This window comes from Heterocephalus glaber, unplaced genomic scaffold (genome assembly GCF_053883595.1).
Source record: "Heterocephalus glaber isolate CG9 unplaced genomic scaffold, H.glaber_assembly_v1.0 deba00000122, whole genome shotgun sequence".
Taxonomy (NCBI): domain Eukaryota; kingdom Metazoa; phylum Chordata; class Mammalia; order Rodentia; family Bathyergidae; genus Heterocephalus; species Heterocephalus glaber.
In genome coordinates this window covers 2,535,606-2,550,094 of record NW_028258138.1, presented here as the reverse complement: position 1 = coordinate 2,550,094, position 14,489 = coordinate 2,535,606, and the positions used below count along the sequence as shown (strand labels likewise).

The 14,489-nt window shown below is 47.8% G+C and overlaps 1 protein-coding gene and 1 pseudogene across 4 annotated transcripts in view; one reads left to right on the top strand and one right to left on the bottom strand.

Moving 5' to 3' along the window:
* Dscam (DS cell adhesion molecule) overlaps positions 1-14,489 on the top strand; it is a 589,901-nt gene that overhangs the window by 247,536 nt on the left and 327,876 nt on the right. The window lies entirely within an intron of this gene.
* LOC110348681 (NADH dehydrogenase [ubiquinone] 1 alpha subcomplex subunit 12 pseudogene) lies at positions 254-816 on the bottom strand (annotated as a pseudogene).

Sequence of the window (14,489 nt, the reverse complement as noted above, 5' to 3'; positions counted from 1 at the left end):
GTACATTTTTATGCACAATTTTTATATTCTCTTAATGAATTGACCTGTGATTATTTTTATATAATCACCTTCTTGATCTCTTTTTATAATCTTTTACCTAAAGTCGCTTTTATCTGATTATAAATAACTGACTCCTGGTCTCTTTGGGTTTTTATTTTTGTAAAAGATCTTCCTTCTCTTTACTTTCAGCCTATGTGTGTTCTTTGGGCATGGGATTAATGTCTTGTGGTCAGCATACAGTTGATTCTTTTTTTTTTTTTTCCTGGTGAAACAATTTTAATCAAGTTAACAGTAGACAGTAAAAGTGCAGTTCCATGTAAAGCCCATATTTTACATGTTGCAGCTGGTTCTCATCGCCTTTATTTGTGCGGTGTGGAAGGTGGGACCCATTCCCAAATCTTCTTTCTAGTGGTGGAGTAAGGCACATACTGTTCCGGAGTGCCGGTCACATTGAGCTCATGGTTTCTCCAGATGAATTTATGATCCGTCAGAGGGTGAGTTGTTGGAGGGTCATCAGTCATACTGTGAAGCCAGTGATGCCACTCGGGAGGCACCAAGCTTCTGTCCAGATCCCAGAAAGTGTTTTTGCCATTCATTTCAGTGCCATTCATTTCGGTGGTGTACATAACCCATCGGTGACGGCCAAAACACTGCTTGTTGTCCTCATAGTATTTGTTGCTGTATTTGTCTTCTCCCCCCAGTGTACCAGTCTCACATCACTGGCTCTAAAGAAAACTCACAGCAGGCACAGAGGCCGCCGTGGCCAGTGACCTGCTGGAGCCAGCGCTTCAAGACCTGTACCAGCTCCATCTTGTCCCACAGGCCTCCAGTTGATTCTTTTTTAAAAGATCAGTCCAGCCACTTTGTCCTTTGACAACAGAATTTTATCTGTTTACATTCGAGGGAATTATGGGTAGGTAAGAACTTGTCACTGCCACCCTACTTCTTATTTTCTGGTGTTCTGTAGATCCTTATTCCTTCCTCACTTGCTGTCTTCCTCTGAAGTTAGGTGGTTTTGTTAGTGACATTCTTTCATTCCTTACTTTTCATCTTCATGTATCGACACAGATTTTTGCTTTTTAATTAGCACAAGGTTTACATAAGATTTACAGTTGTATGTGGTCCTCAACTTGATCAGCTCTGAGATCGTCCTAGGGAACTGGGAAAGCACACTTTTGTGTCTGTCTGGCTGGTCATAGAAGTGTGGCCTTGGGGTCTGTGGTCCATGGCCCCTTCCTCTCTGGGACTGTTCTCCTGCTCTGCTTCCTGATGGTCATGACTAAGCAGCTTTGGTCCACAGCACCTTTCCACCATGATGTTCCTTCCTTTGAGTCAGCTAACCCTGGACTGAATCCCCTGAAATTGTGAGCCAAATTAAACCAGTTCTCCTTTAAGTGTCTCAGCAATGCGAAAGTTGACTAACACATGGTAATAAGCTACTTTAAACTGATAACCACGTGAATTTGATTTCATACAAATAATCTACACTTTTATTACATCCCAACATTGATTTTGTTGCAAAAGAATGAGTGACATTGATAACAAATGCCAATTTTAGCAAACTTTTATAAAGTGTGATCTATTATGTTGATTCCATCATAGACGGTAAGTTAGTTAAATGCCTACTGGAGAATGACCCTTTGAGAGTGCATGAGTTAACTCACTGCTAGCATGCTTCCGTGTGAAGCAATGGCTGCTGTCTAATTCAGACTCCACTTTCTTCTGGCAAGCAGATGCCTCATAGTCTAGATATGGCTGCAGCCCTCTCATTTATGTTTGCTGTTCTTTTCTTTGTGGATTTGAGAAATCTCGGATCAACACCCTGAAACCAAGTGACTTGAGAATCCCGTACTGTGTAGGTTTGGGGTTTCCTATCCTACATTGTGGTGATGGGGCCTTTCTTGGTCTCCCATGGCCATATGTGAGAGAAAGCCACATCCTGCCACTAAGAGACACACCATCAAAGTCAGGGGTCAGAAGCCATGGAAAGAGGGGGGTGGGATGTGAGCTTTTTGCTCAACACTTCCTTTTTCTTATTTTTGTATCATTGGCCTTTGCTGACCTTTATTCAACTACAAGGTGTGTTATTCAGCTTTGTGTTACCACAAGCAAATATCTGGGGCTACTAACGTCAAAAGCTCACAATTTTGGAGGCTCAGTGAGTGGCCTCATGGACTAGGGCCTCTGATGGGGGCATGGGTGGCACTGACGGGGCAGGTGTCACAGCAAGTGGGTACATTTTGAGCCAGGAACAGAGAGAGGGCCTTGCACATGCTGAGCCACCAAGCTACATCTTCAGCTTTTTAAAATGTTTTTTTATTGCAAGACAGGCTGGACTTAAACTTGGCAGTCATCCTTCCTCACCCTCCCGAGTGGCTGGCGTTACAGAAGTGCTCCAGCACCCCAGGCTTGAGTGTTTATTATAGTCAGGTGACTGTTCTGAGTGTCCAAGATAATTTAGTGAACAAAATAGACAGTACTCTTCCCTCATGGGTTTCTCTTGGGAAAAGAGTTACTGCAGGAAGTGGAATGAACCTGTACATGATACGGCTGGAAGGTGGTGGGTACCATGGATGGCAGAAAGAGGACAGCATGGAAAGAGGGTTGGGAGCCAGCATGTAGAGCAGCGATCACTTAGGCCCACATCGCTCTTGCCAAGGTTCACTGAGAAATGGCCAACCAAGAAATGCTTCGAGGAAGATGTGGGCAGGGGAAGAGCTTTGCAAGGAGATGGAAGTCAGGGCAGGAACACGACTGCCTGCAGCAGAGCAGGAGCGAAGGCCAGTGTCACGGTGGAGTGACAGAGGGCGCAGGAGTGTGGTAGGCTGCAGAGGGAGCAGGGAGAGGCTCACCTGGGCACCCTTGTGCGGCATGAGGTGCCATTGCAGAGGTGAGCAGAGCTCTGGACTCCGCTTTCAGAACTGCAGTGGTGCTGAGTTAAGGCCAGGAGGATGGGTGGGCCAGGGTTAGAAACGGGAAGACCCAGGAGCAGCTGCTTGCAGGAGGCCAGCGTGGTGGACGGATGGACAGGATGGGACAGGGTGAGGCATAGTGGACGGGATGAGGGTGGCAGTTGTGGACAGGGCGGAAGTGACCACTTTCTGGTCCTATTGCAGGTAGGAACAGGATTTGCTGATGACATCTGTGTGACACATGAGAAAGATGCAATGAACAGACTCCTTAGTATTTTGGATCATTAATTGTCAGAAAAGTAGATTTTTTAAAAATAAAAAATATTTATCTTCAAAAGAGAATTACAGTTGCAGTTTGCCTAATTAGATTGATTTTATACTTTAAAGTTGTCCTTTTTTATTGTGCTATAAGACAAAATACTTAGGGATTTCGTAGTCACCCAAACAAGAGGGGAAAATACTTACAGATTTGGAGAGGGCAGTAATGGGGATTGAACCTAGGGCCTCTGTTCCGAACTACATCTCAGCTCTGTTTACTTAGTAAGTTAGTTGGTTACTTATTCATCTACGCACTCTTTTTTTGAGTCAGGATTTGGCCAAGTTACTAAATTGTCCATGCAGGTCTTGAAATTGAAACCCTCCCACCTCAGCCTCCCTCAGTGCTGGGATTCTGGGCAGGAGCCACCATGCCTGGGAGCCTCACAGATGTTATAAACTGGTAATCTTGGAAGAGTAACTCACTCCTTCACATCACTAAGTCACAAAGAGGGAAAATGAACTCAGTATGTGTCACAGGTAGTTTTAAAAGTGACCTCAACTTTGTAAATTAGTTGTTAGGATTTTTTGGCTAGAGTCGGTAATTTTAGAGAAATTTGAAGAAGAATTTTAGCACTAGTGAAAGGAAACTTTTCTAGTTACTTAAGGTCCTTCTGTTCACACAAAGCATCCCTGTGTATCCCAGCAGACCTTGGGTTTCCTTCCAGGGCAACAGCAGAAAGCATGGGGATAAGAACGAAGGAAAGACTGAAAATTAACACTGACCCTTGTTCTGCTGCTGACTGGGAAGAAATTTGCACCTGTAGTAGTTAAATTTTCTGTACAGCTTTTCTTAATGTGAGATATATGAGGTGTGATAGAAAAAACAATGAATGTTTAAACTTAAAAATAATTACAGTGAAGACACATTGCCATGAATCCCTCTCAGAATCCTCCTGCTCGCTTCAGACACATTTATCCCATCATCCTTGGCACTTCCAGCAGCAGCTCTGGAGCCCTCTCTCCTGAGTGTCTTAATTGCCCTGTCCTGGCTGCCTCCATGCCCTGAATGGATTCAGAACGTTTCCCTTCATGGTCATTTTAACTTTGGGGAAGAGGCGGAAGCCACACAGTGCCAGATCTGGTGACTAAGGTGGATGAGGATGCACCATAATAATAATGGTTTTGTGAGCTGCCTCTCTGTTGGATGGAGCTCAGCAGCAGCACTCACTGTATTTTAATCACACCTTGTAAAGACCCTCAGGGAAGAGGACTCCAGAGCTGCTGCAGAAAGTGGCCAGAATGATGATGAATATGTTCAAAGTGCTTGAGGGGGATTCAAAGCAGTGTGTCTTTACTATAATAAAAATTTTCAAACTTAAACATTCACCTTACATTTTGCTCGCATTGCATGTTCTGTTTTGGTTGTGATGAATCAGTCAGGATTCAGAAATTTTTTTTTCAGGAATGAGGTGGAAAAAACACACAGAAAAAGAAGGAGGCTGCCAAGTCTTACCTCCCTGACCTTCTTTCTTCCCCTGTTCACTGGCTTCCTTCTGCCAGGAAAGGGAAGGGGCATGACCACTGGGTCACAATAAGGGAGAGTTGTACTTTAAAAATCCGGGTAATCAAAATTACATATGAAAATCTAAATTACAATCTAAAATCTAAATTATAATAAAAAATCAAAATTTCAGTGTAAATCTATGTATTGAAAATTCTCTCTCTCTATACACACACACACACACACACACACACACACACACACACATCTGGACTCTAATCATAGCTTTATTTTTGTTGTTTTGTTTTTAGCGAGCTACACTCATCATGGGCAATAATGCCCTTAGCAAATCAAACAGACCTACAAAATCTTGCATTGCATTCTGGTGAAATAATAAATCTTTCATCATTATTTCTGTTTCCAAAGTTTAGGGAATGATACATTAGTCAGCATTCTCTGGAGAAACAGAACCAATAGCATGTGTTTATATGTGGCAAATATTTATTTTAGAGTTATCTAATGCAGTTATGGAAGCTGCCCAGTCCAGAATCTGTGTGCTGGTCTGGAAAGTTGGAGATGCAGAGAACTGCTGATTTTTCAGTTCAAGCCCTCATTCTTCTGGAAACCCAGAAAAGAGCCAGTGTCCCATTCAGAAGTCACTGTAGGAGAGAATCCTTTCTGTTCAGTGTAAGGTCAGAGCGAGGCACGACTGAGACCACTGAGGCAGGCCAAGTCTAAGCAACATGCGATGAGTTTATTCCCACCTGGGTGCAGATGGGCCAAGGGCAAGAAGGCCTTTGGCACTGAGAGGAGCGAGCTCATGGTTGATATAGGGGAGTGTAGGTAGGGGAGGGGCACTGGTTGAGAGGGTGGAAAATTTTAGAGTCCCATGGTGATGGGCCTGGGGCTGGCTGATAAACAGTGCTGAGAGCAGCAGGGCGGGTGCTGGCTTTCTGTTCTCTCTGTGCTCCTGTGGGTGTGGATAGCGGGTCAGCTTGGGGGTGGGTTTCCTTCTGGATGGATGGGGGTCTGACTTGGGGGACCTGTCTCTCCGGGGCTGGGCCTTTTGTTTTACCCAGGCCGGCAGCCAACCACAGAGAGGAGGGAATCTACCTACCTCACAGTTCGCTGACTTCATGTGGATTTCACCCAGAGTCACCCCACAGAAATGCTGGAATAATGCTAGACTAAAAGGCAGGGCATCCTGTGGCCCTGTCAAGTTGATACATAAAATTACCGTATCAAGGTTTCCTGTGGATGCCAATTTATGGCATTACTTTCTTGTTTGTTGTTTTTTAAACCACAGATCTAGAAAACAGATTTCTATGATTTTTGACCTCCAGTTATCCATTAGTATCGAACAGTGCCGAAGCATCTCCTGTTACATTTCCTATTCACAGCGGCTGGGTCTGAATTCTTGTGGTTGCTTCGTGGTGGAGAGAGCACTACTACTTACCACTTAATACTAGAATTTACGTGATGTCTTGTGAAGATGATTCTAGAAGTCAGACCACAGGAAGGCAGTCCATTCTGTCGGTCTTGGGGTGTGGGCAAGAGGCAGAGCCCACAGTGGGGAAGCCATGGTTTCCTCATCACTGCCGAAGCTGCGGCCTCTGTTCTGGTCACGGAGTTTCCAGCTGTAACCCCAAGGGGGAACTCTCATCCATCATGTCTTCAGTGAGAGTCTGAAATTCTCAATTAAATTTATTTTTAGCTGATATGCAAAAACAGAATCTGTGTGTATCTAAGGGCACCGCGTGATGTTTTGGTACATGCCAACATTGGGTAGTGTTTAAATCAGGGTCGGTATATCCTCTCACTCGCCATTTCTCCATGTTAAAAATCCCCAGCATACTTCCTTCTCGCTTTCTAAATGTAGAGTGCATTGTCATGATCTACCAGCATCCTACTCTTCTGTGCAGCACCTCAGCAGAGCTTCCTACCCCGTCTGGCTGCACTGACACCCACCCACTGAGCTTCCCCGCTTGCCCTGCCTCTCCCCAGCCTCTGGGAGCTGCCCTTCTGCTCTCACCTTCTACGCGACTGACTCTTCCACTCCACGCAGGAGGGAGACCATGTGCGACCTGCTGGGCTGCACCTGGCTTCTTTCACTTAACATAATGATCGCTGGCTCCATCCTTACTGTGGCAGGTGACTGGATTTCATCTTTTTAGGGTTGAATAGTATTCCACTGGGTATATGTACTGCATTTTCTTATCCGTTCCTCAGTTGATGGACACTTAGGTTGCATCCATTTCTTGGCTACTGTGAACGGCGGTGCGATGAGCTTGGGAGTGCAGACATCTCTCCCACAGAGACTTTTCCTTCGGAGTGAGACCCAGTAGTGGGACTGCTGGCTCAAATGGCAGTTCTGGTTTTATTTTCCATGGTCACTTTTTGAGGAACCTCCTTGCTGTTTTCCATAATGGCCGCACTAGTTTACATCACCACCAACAGCAGCAAGGGCTCTCACCTCTCCACACCCTCACCAGCACCGGCTAACTTTGGTCTTTTTGACAGCAGCCATCCTTCCTGGAGTGCCTTGTTTACTTTCCTTATCCTTGGGACAAAATACCTGATACCTGCAACTTGAAGGAGGAAAGGTTTTGACTCATGTTTTTGAAGTTTCAGTCCTTGCATGGTTGGTGGCATGGCAGAGGGGCCTGATGGAGGAGAGCTGCTTACCTCATGGGAAATAGGAAGCAGAGACAGAAGGGAGGTGCCGGGGAGGGATGAACCCTCCAGGTCACACCCCCGGTAGCTGCTTCTTCCAGCCGGACACCATCTCCAACAGCAAGCAGCTATGAGCCCTCATGATCCAGTCACCTCCCAAAAGCCCCACTGATGAAAGAGGCATGATGTTTTAAGGGGACATCGGGACAAACCCCAACGTGGAGTGAGGTAGTACCTCATGGTGGTTTTAACTGCATTTCCCTGATGATCAAATAATTCGATTTCTACTCTTCCATTGTGGGCTAGTGCCTTTCTCCTCATTTTCCCCATGCATGTGCTATTCTGTGCCCAGAGAGTTAGAAAAGGGAAAAAGAACTGTTTCTACCCCTCAAATGCAGCAGTGTCAAACTTCAGAGCTGAGTGGTTTCTCGGACGCTTTGATGCTGAAAGAGAACCTGGACGTGAATTCACAGGGGGGCTGCCAGGGCTGGAAGTATCCCCTCTGGTACTGGGTGGGGGGAGGGGCTGTGGTTTCCATGGAGACATCACAAGGAGCATCCCTCATTGTGGGACCAGGAGAGTAGTGAGGCAGGGCCTTGCTTGAGTGCTCAGCAGAGCCATGGGCCAGCGGCTGCTGTCTGGCTCTAGGAGAGAGAGGATCCCACTTTGTGGAGCTGGTGAAGGCCATTCCGGGAGGACAGCACCAGCTGGAGAGCTCTCCATTCATGCAGGAACAACCTGTGGCACCAGCATCATCTGTTAGCGTGGTGACCCCTCTGGAAGGCCTCAGGCCTTCTGGGCCCCATCACAGGCTGTCGGTGGGATTTGACTGAACCTCATGCAACGGCCGGAGAAGCCGCATGCAGAGTGTGTGAGGGCTGTGACACGGAGGACCTGGCGATGCCTCTCCGTCCTCACCTTGCTGACTAGCAGAGCCATCTGCGAGTGTCTGGGCTGCGTCACTGGGAGCGAGGACCCCCCGCCCTCCAGGCAGAACTGCGGGCTCCCACCTCCGCCTCTCCGGCCTCCTCCTTTCACCGGTATCCAGGCCTCCGGAGCCGGGGCTCCCACCCCGCTGGCAGACCGGTTTTGCTCACATCCAAAGCTGCTCACCCGATCCCTCTGAGACCTGTGCTTCATGGCTTCCCCGCTCCTCCTGCAGCCCGAGCTGGGCAGGCATCTGGGCAGTGCACCCCACCAGGACTTCCATTCTTCCAGCTGTCCCCTTAGCCCCTGCCCGCGGACGCGCACATGTGCACACGGGGAGAGCTGGGGGTGGAGAGGTGCTCCAGCTACCCAACGGCAGATCCCTTGGGAGGTACAGAAAAGGCCCAGGGAGTCCAAATGGGAAAGAGAGAGCGTTTTTCCAAGGCTCTCGCTCTGTAGGCAGCCTCCGGCCCAGGCCTCTCTCCTAGGTGGCAGCAGGCGGTGCTTCCTCTCCACCCTGGGGACTCTGGTCTGCTAGGACCCGAGCAGGGCAAGCAGGGGCGCTAAAGGCAGAGGCTGGTGCTGGAGCGGGGGCCGGGCCGGGAGGGAGCAGGACTCTGGGGAGGCCCAGAGAGCTGGGCAGGGCCTGGCTGCGGGCGGCTGCCCTACAGAGGTCCACTTGGATCACAAGCTCTGATTGAGGTGGCTGTGGGCTGAGCTGCAGAGGGCAGGGCATGGGGGTGCACAGTCCGGGCCTCCCAGAGCCGTATCCTAATGCAGACACTCTGCTGTACTGTGGGTCCGACGGCGAGACCGGCGTGCATTTCCAGGCTGGGGCATGAAGACGCGGCATCCTACACAGCCGGCCCCTTCGGCCACCACCCGTGTCTACCTCCCTCCCTCCCTAGTCCTGTCCTCCTTTGCCTACCGCATGTCAGTGAGTAATCGCTGCCCTGGGCTTTGCGTTGTCAGTGATCCTGAGTCTGCGGGTGCCGGGAGCAGTGGGGACAAAGCCACAGGCAGACGGTCAGGGAGGAGCAGGCTGTGAGCCAGGCCCCACCATCGCTGTGGACTCCAGGGGTCCCCGCGGTGTCTGGTGACCTCTGGCCATCTGAGCCAGCCCTCTGGGCTAGCGTTCTATGGTCCACGTGGACACTGACCACGTCTCAGGGCTTATTTTATTGTTGCTCCTGTGATTTTGTTGTATGCATGCTTCTGAGCCATCTCAGAGAATTTTGTACACAGCAAGGTAAAAGGAAATGCAGTGACCTCAAGGAGGCTACTATTTAAAATTACTTCAGCATGGCAGCAGTGCAGCGGTAGTGTTCGTGCTCCAGGGCGGATTTACAGCTGCATGGATATGTGATGTGTGAAGGGGGACGAGTGATACATGTCTGTCTATACATAGACTAACATTCATATATAGTAATGTATAGTGTACAATAAATACATTTACATTTCCTGTACGCAATGAAATTCAACTATATACATGCTTGAAACTTTTTAAGGATATAAGTATAAATAAAAAATCAAAAGCCATAAGTACATTACTTATTCAAGAAGATAACTTAAATTTATATGCCTTTCAGTCTCTATAGCGGGGCAGACGCACATTTCTGGATGGTGAGGTCTACTGCTTGCTTTTAGGGTTTTTCAGTTTAGTGCCGTGCAGGAATTTTCCTCCTCCTGTGTCCCTCGAATAAAGCCAGGGCACGAAGGAAGGAAGGCCTTTCACGCTGCTGCTTGAGGGGACAGCAGGAGGGATGAGCCAAGGCTGGCACAGACGTTCCTTATCACAGGTATTTCCTAAGGAGGAAATCACAGCTCGCACCCAGATACAAAAGGAAAGAACATTAGCCAAAGACGCTCTTTACCTGGCCGACTAATGGGGACTCACTGATGCTGCCTGTCGTGTGGAGACCTTGCAACTGGACCAGCTGGGGACCACGGAGAGCAGGCTTCTCCCTGGACAGGGCAGCTCTGCAGTCCCAGAGCAGGGCTCTTTTCGTTTCTCTGGGGGAAAAGCCCTCGCATTGCTGTAAGTTTCCTGTTATCTGTCCATATGGCAATACAGGGAGCCTGGTCAAACAGTGATACCTCGGTTGTCGAACTTAATTCGTTCCAAATTCATGTTCGAACACCGAAAAGTTCAAGAACTGAACCTATATTTTCCATAAGAAATAATGGAAAACCAACTAACTGGTTCTGAGGCCCCAATATATAAATTTGTTTTTCCAGGTCATTAACAAATTTCACAATGATTTCTTGTCTTAACTGTCGTGGTTCTCAGTTTTCCTCTCAGCTTTCCTACCTGTGTCACCAACTTTCTTTGGTTATGATATTTTATGCAAATAAAGCAAAGTGAGGAATGTTTTAGTGCACTAACACGAGCACTGTATGCTGTCAGGGTGAGAGCAGCCTTAGGGCAAAGAGTCACCCTTTTTGTCCCCGATGAGACGTAACATGTGACTCCTCTCAGCTGTACAGGTTTTTTTCAGGTTGGATTTTCACTTTGACTATTGAGCAAACTTACAAACACCAAGCAGACTTTTCTGAAGTTTGCTGTTCAAATAGTGGAGAGTTTGAGCTTGGAGCCGCTGGGCAACCGAGGCATCACTGTACAAGGCAGAGGCATACTTAGGGTGGGCGAGCTGAGCAGGGCACCACTCAGTCGGTCAAGTCTTGCCCATTTTAGTTTTCCTCAGCACTCGGCAGCACCATTTGAGATGGTGAAGTATCAGGGAAGCCTCTGGGCTTAACCATAACTCATAGTATCTGGATTGGGTCTTTGTTTATAGGAAGAGAAATGGGTGATGCTTAGAAGACTTGGGACAGTATTGAGACATTTTTGAAAACAAGAACCAGAGCCAGGCTCATTCATTACTATGGCATAGGGTTAGCATAGTGGTTCCTCTAACCTGCAGGGCTCTGGGCCAGACCTCTGTGGTTCCGGCTCCTTTGGAGGGAATTGCTTGTTCCTGTGCATATGTACCTATGAGAACATTTAAACTATCAATGAAGCACAACTACCGATGTAAGAGATGAACAATAATGACCAATAAAATAGGATGCTTATAACAGTGGTCTGAAATAAAGTTATGTGAATGTTCTCTCTGTCTCTCTCTCTGTCTCTCTCTCTCTCTTTCTCTTTGTCTCTCTCTTTCTTTTACTGTACTGCAAATTTTAGCATCCTGGGCGTATAGTCCTTTTTTTTCTTCCCTATTGAGAGCTTTTACCTTTGCACTGAAAGGCGGCACCTTACCCTGCTCTGCCAAATCCAAGTGGTCAGTATTACTTCTTTATGCCATTGGGGCCATTGTTCAGTAAAATAGCAATTTACCTCTTAGAAGATATGTGGCCCATTTAGCTTGATTCTCTCTTAAAATAAAAAAAACCTGATAGGCATTTCAAAATTACTGAAATTAAAATAAGATTTCAGAATGAAGCAAGACTTTTGGAAATCTTTCAATGGATATTTGCTAATTTGTAACTAACAAAGAGTCGTCAAGAATTTGTGCTCATCTGTGTATGCACATGTGTCTCTACTTTTCCACAAAATGGCTTTCCACAGTGTGTTCTGATCCTCTAAAAATTAAGAAGAAGCACGTGTGATTTTTAAAAGATTACTCCTAATTTGTTTTAAATTTTGTGGTATGTCTTTCACTGACACAGTCGATCAATATATTTCTCTAAAAAAGCAAGTCAGATATACTTTTAGAAATAATTATCTCTGCAGCACAGCACTCTGCCTTAATTACATTTTCTCAGTTAGGCGGGCTGCGTGTCATTAGCCTGCCTGATAGCATTCTCAGGATTGTCACCTCATTTTCAAGCAGGCATCTGTTGGGAGGAAGCTACTGCCACCTCCTTCACATCGCCTGCATTTTACACTCCAGCAGTGTGGAGGCAGAGCGCTAAGAGGTATAAATTGTCTTGCTGAAAGTCTTTGGGAAGAACATAGGAGCCTCGCATGTAATAGGAACAAAAGGAATCAAAAATTCTAGAATCAAAGCAATTACTGGCCCCCCGGGCCCAGCCCCAGCCCTGGGAATACATGTTCCCTTTTGCTCTAATTCTTTCTGAAATGGCTCCAGAGTGTGAAAATGTGAGGATTTTGTAGGTCTCAACTCTCAAAAACCAGTAGCTTTCATCTAGTCCAATTTCAAAAGGACAAAATGGTTTCAAATGATACTTTGTGGTAGTGAGTAAAAATTCTAAGAAATTCTTTGTATTAAATGACCTGGACAGGGTGACACAGGAGTCTAGCATGAAATGCCTGCCTGGGGCCAAAGCAACCTTGTTGCTAGGGTCTGGGCCTTTCTAGGTTTGTGTTGTCCTGAACAAAGAATTAGACAAGAAAATATGCAAAAGGTGGTGAGACTTTTACATTTATTAAAGATATTAATGGTAGGAGAAGAAGCTTTGCAGAGAAAGCATGCAAGCAAGCAGTAGCTGAGGTTAATGGCTGTTGTCTTTTTTATGCCCCATCCTGACATCAGATCTAGGCCATCCTATCAGAAACCCACTTGATCTTGTGCCAGACGAATTGAAGAACATGTTCTCTGATTGGTTCTGGGGCTTGGAAGCTGCACTGCCACGGGTCCTGGGTCTCTGTGACTGACAGTTCACGCTCACTTGCCCATTCTCTTCTCCAGGCCCTACTCTCCCGCCTCAGCCTTAGTTCCTAACTTTGAGTGCTGAGCGTAGCCCTGAGGTGCAGTTAAATACCTCCTGGAAAGCGTGCTTCCGGCAGCACAGATGTGCTCCGGAGCTGCGCCAAGTGTGGCCAGGCTGGGGCTTTGTGTTTACCGGCGTGTGTTCTCGAGGCACAGTAACACGTCCATCCTGGGAACTGGAACGTCGATCACATCTTGTCCTGTTGGGAAGCAATTGCCCCACGTGGATGAGCTTCATTTCCGCGCAAGGACGTCCACAGGAAGGCCACGCGCTCTGGTGCCATGCGGGAGTGAACTCGAGCCTGGCTCCAGGAGGGCGGTGCTCTGCCCATGGTCCCTGCACAGGGTGGCCGTGGCCATGCTGCCTGGAGCCCCGGGCTTGCTCGGTTCACGCTCCGAGGAACACGGCCCACGTGGGAGACCCACTTGATCACGGATGCCGAGTCAGTGGCAGTGAGGGCGGCATAGTTGTGTGTGGTCATGACTCTCCGTGGGTGTGCCCTGTGCACACTCAGGGCACAGAAGAGGATGTCCATGCTGGGCAGCTCTGCAGAGCTCCCCGGCCGTCAGGTGTCCCGTGTGGGCTGTGGAGTGCGCCTCAGGGGAAGACTCTGGTGAGCTCCGCAGCTTCCAGGCAGGGCCCCCTGCCTAGGGGATTCTACCTCTTTCCCAGGTACAGGAGACTCTTAGGGATGTGTGTGTGCGCGCACACACGCATAGGTGCATGTGAAAATAAGATCTAAAATATTTGCAGCTTCTGTCTCTTCACTGCTAGAATATAGGTTTTTACAGCAAAAGAGAGAAAACACACAAAAATGACAGCCCAGTGGAGAATCCCATGTGAGATGTTCCTGAAAAGACTGAGGCATTAGCCCCAGCTGAGAGCACCAGGAGCAGCTGTGCCCCGCCCCCGTGTCGGGGACAGTCGTCTGGGGCTTCCTGGGCCGCGTGGGGAGGTGGTGAGGCTGGGCTTGGAAGCCAGCAGACTGGGGGCAGCCGTGGCCTTGCTCAGAGTCCACACTGCACGGGGCCCTGGCTTCCGTCCCCGGGGAGGGGATGAGCGAGTCCACAGGAGCCCAGGGCCAGGGGAGCCTGCGCCTCTGTGGGGAAACAGCGCAGAGCCGCACGGCATGGGTATCCAGCTTTCTGTGTCGTGTTGCTGTTGTTGTAAGAATTTGTGGTTGTGTTAACAGTATTGTGAGTCGTAATCGCTGTTGTTAAACTTGCAATTCTTTGTTCAAAATACGAGCTTACCACTCAGGATTGCAGATCTTCCCTGTTGGCCCAGAACTGATATTTGATGGGTGTTCCATATATTTTGAAAATTATATGCGATAAAGTGGCTATAATTTTGGCATAATGTAAGATCCTAATAATGTGTTGATTTATTCGGAGGATTGCAAATTGAAGCAAATGTGGCCATTTGGAAAACTGTCACTCCCTTATGAAGACGGTCGAACTCCTGTGGATGACAAAGTCTTCTCGTTCCTGATATGTCACTGTGCCGTTCGGGCGTCCAGCCCTGTAATGAAAACCTCTGGC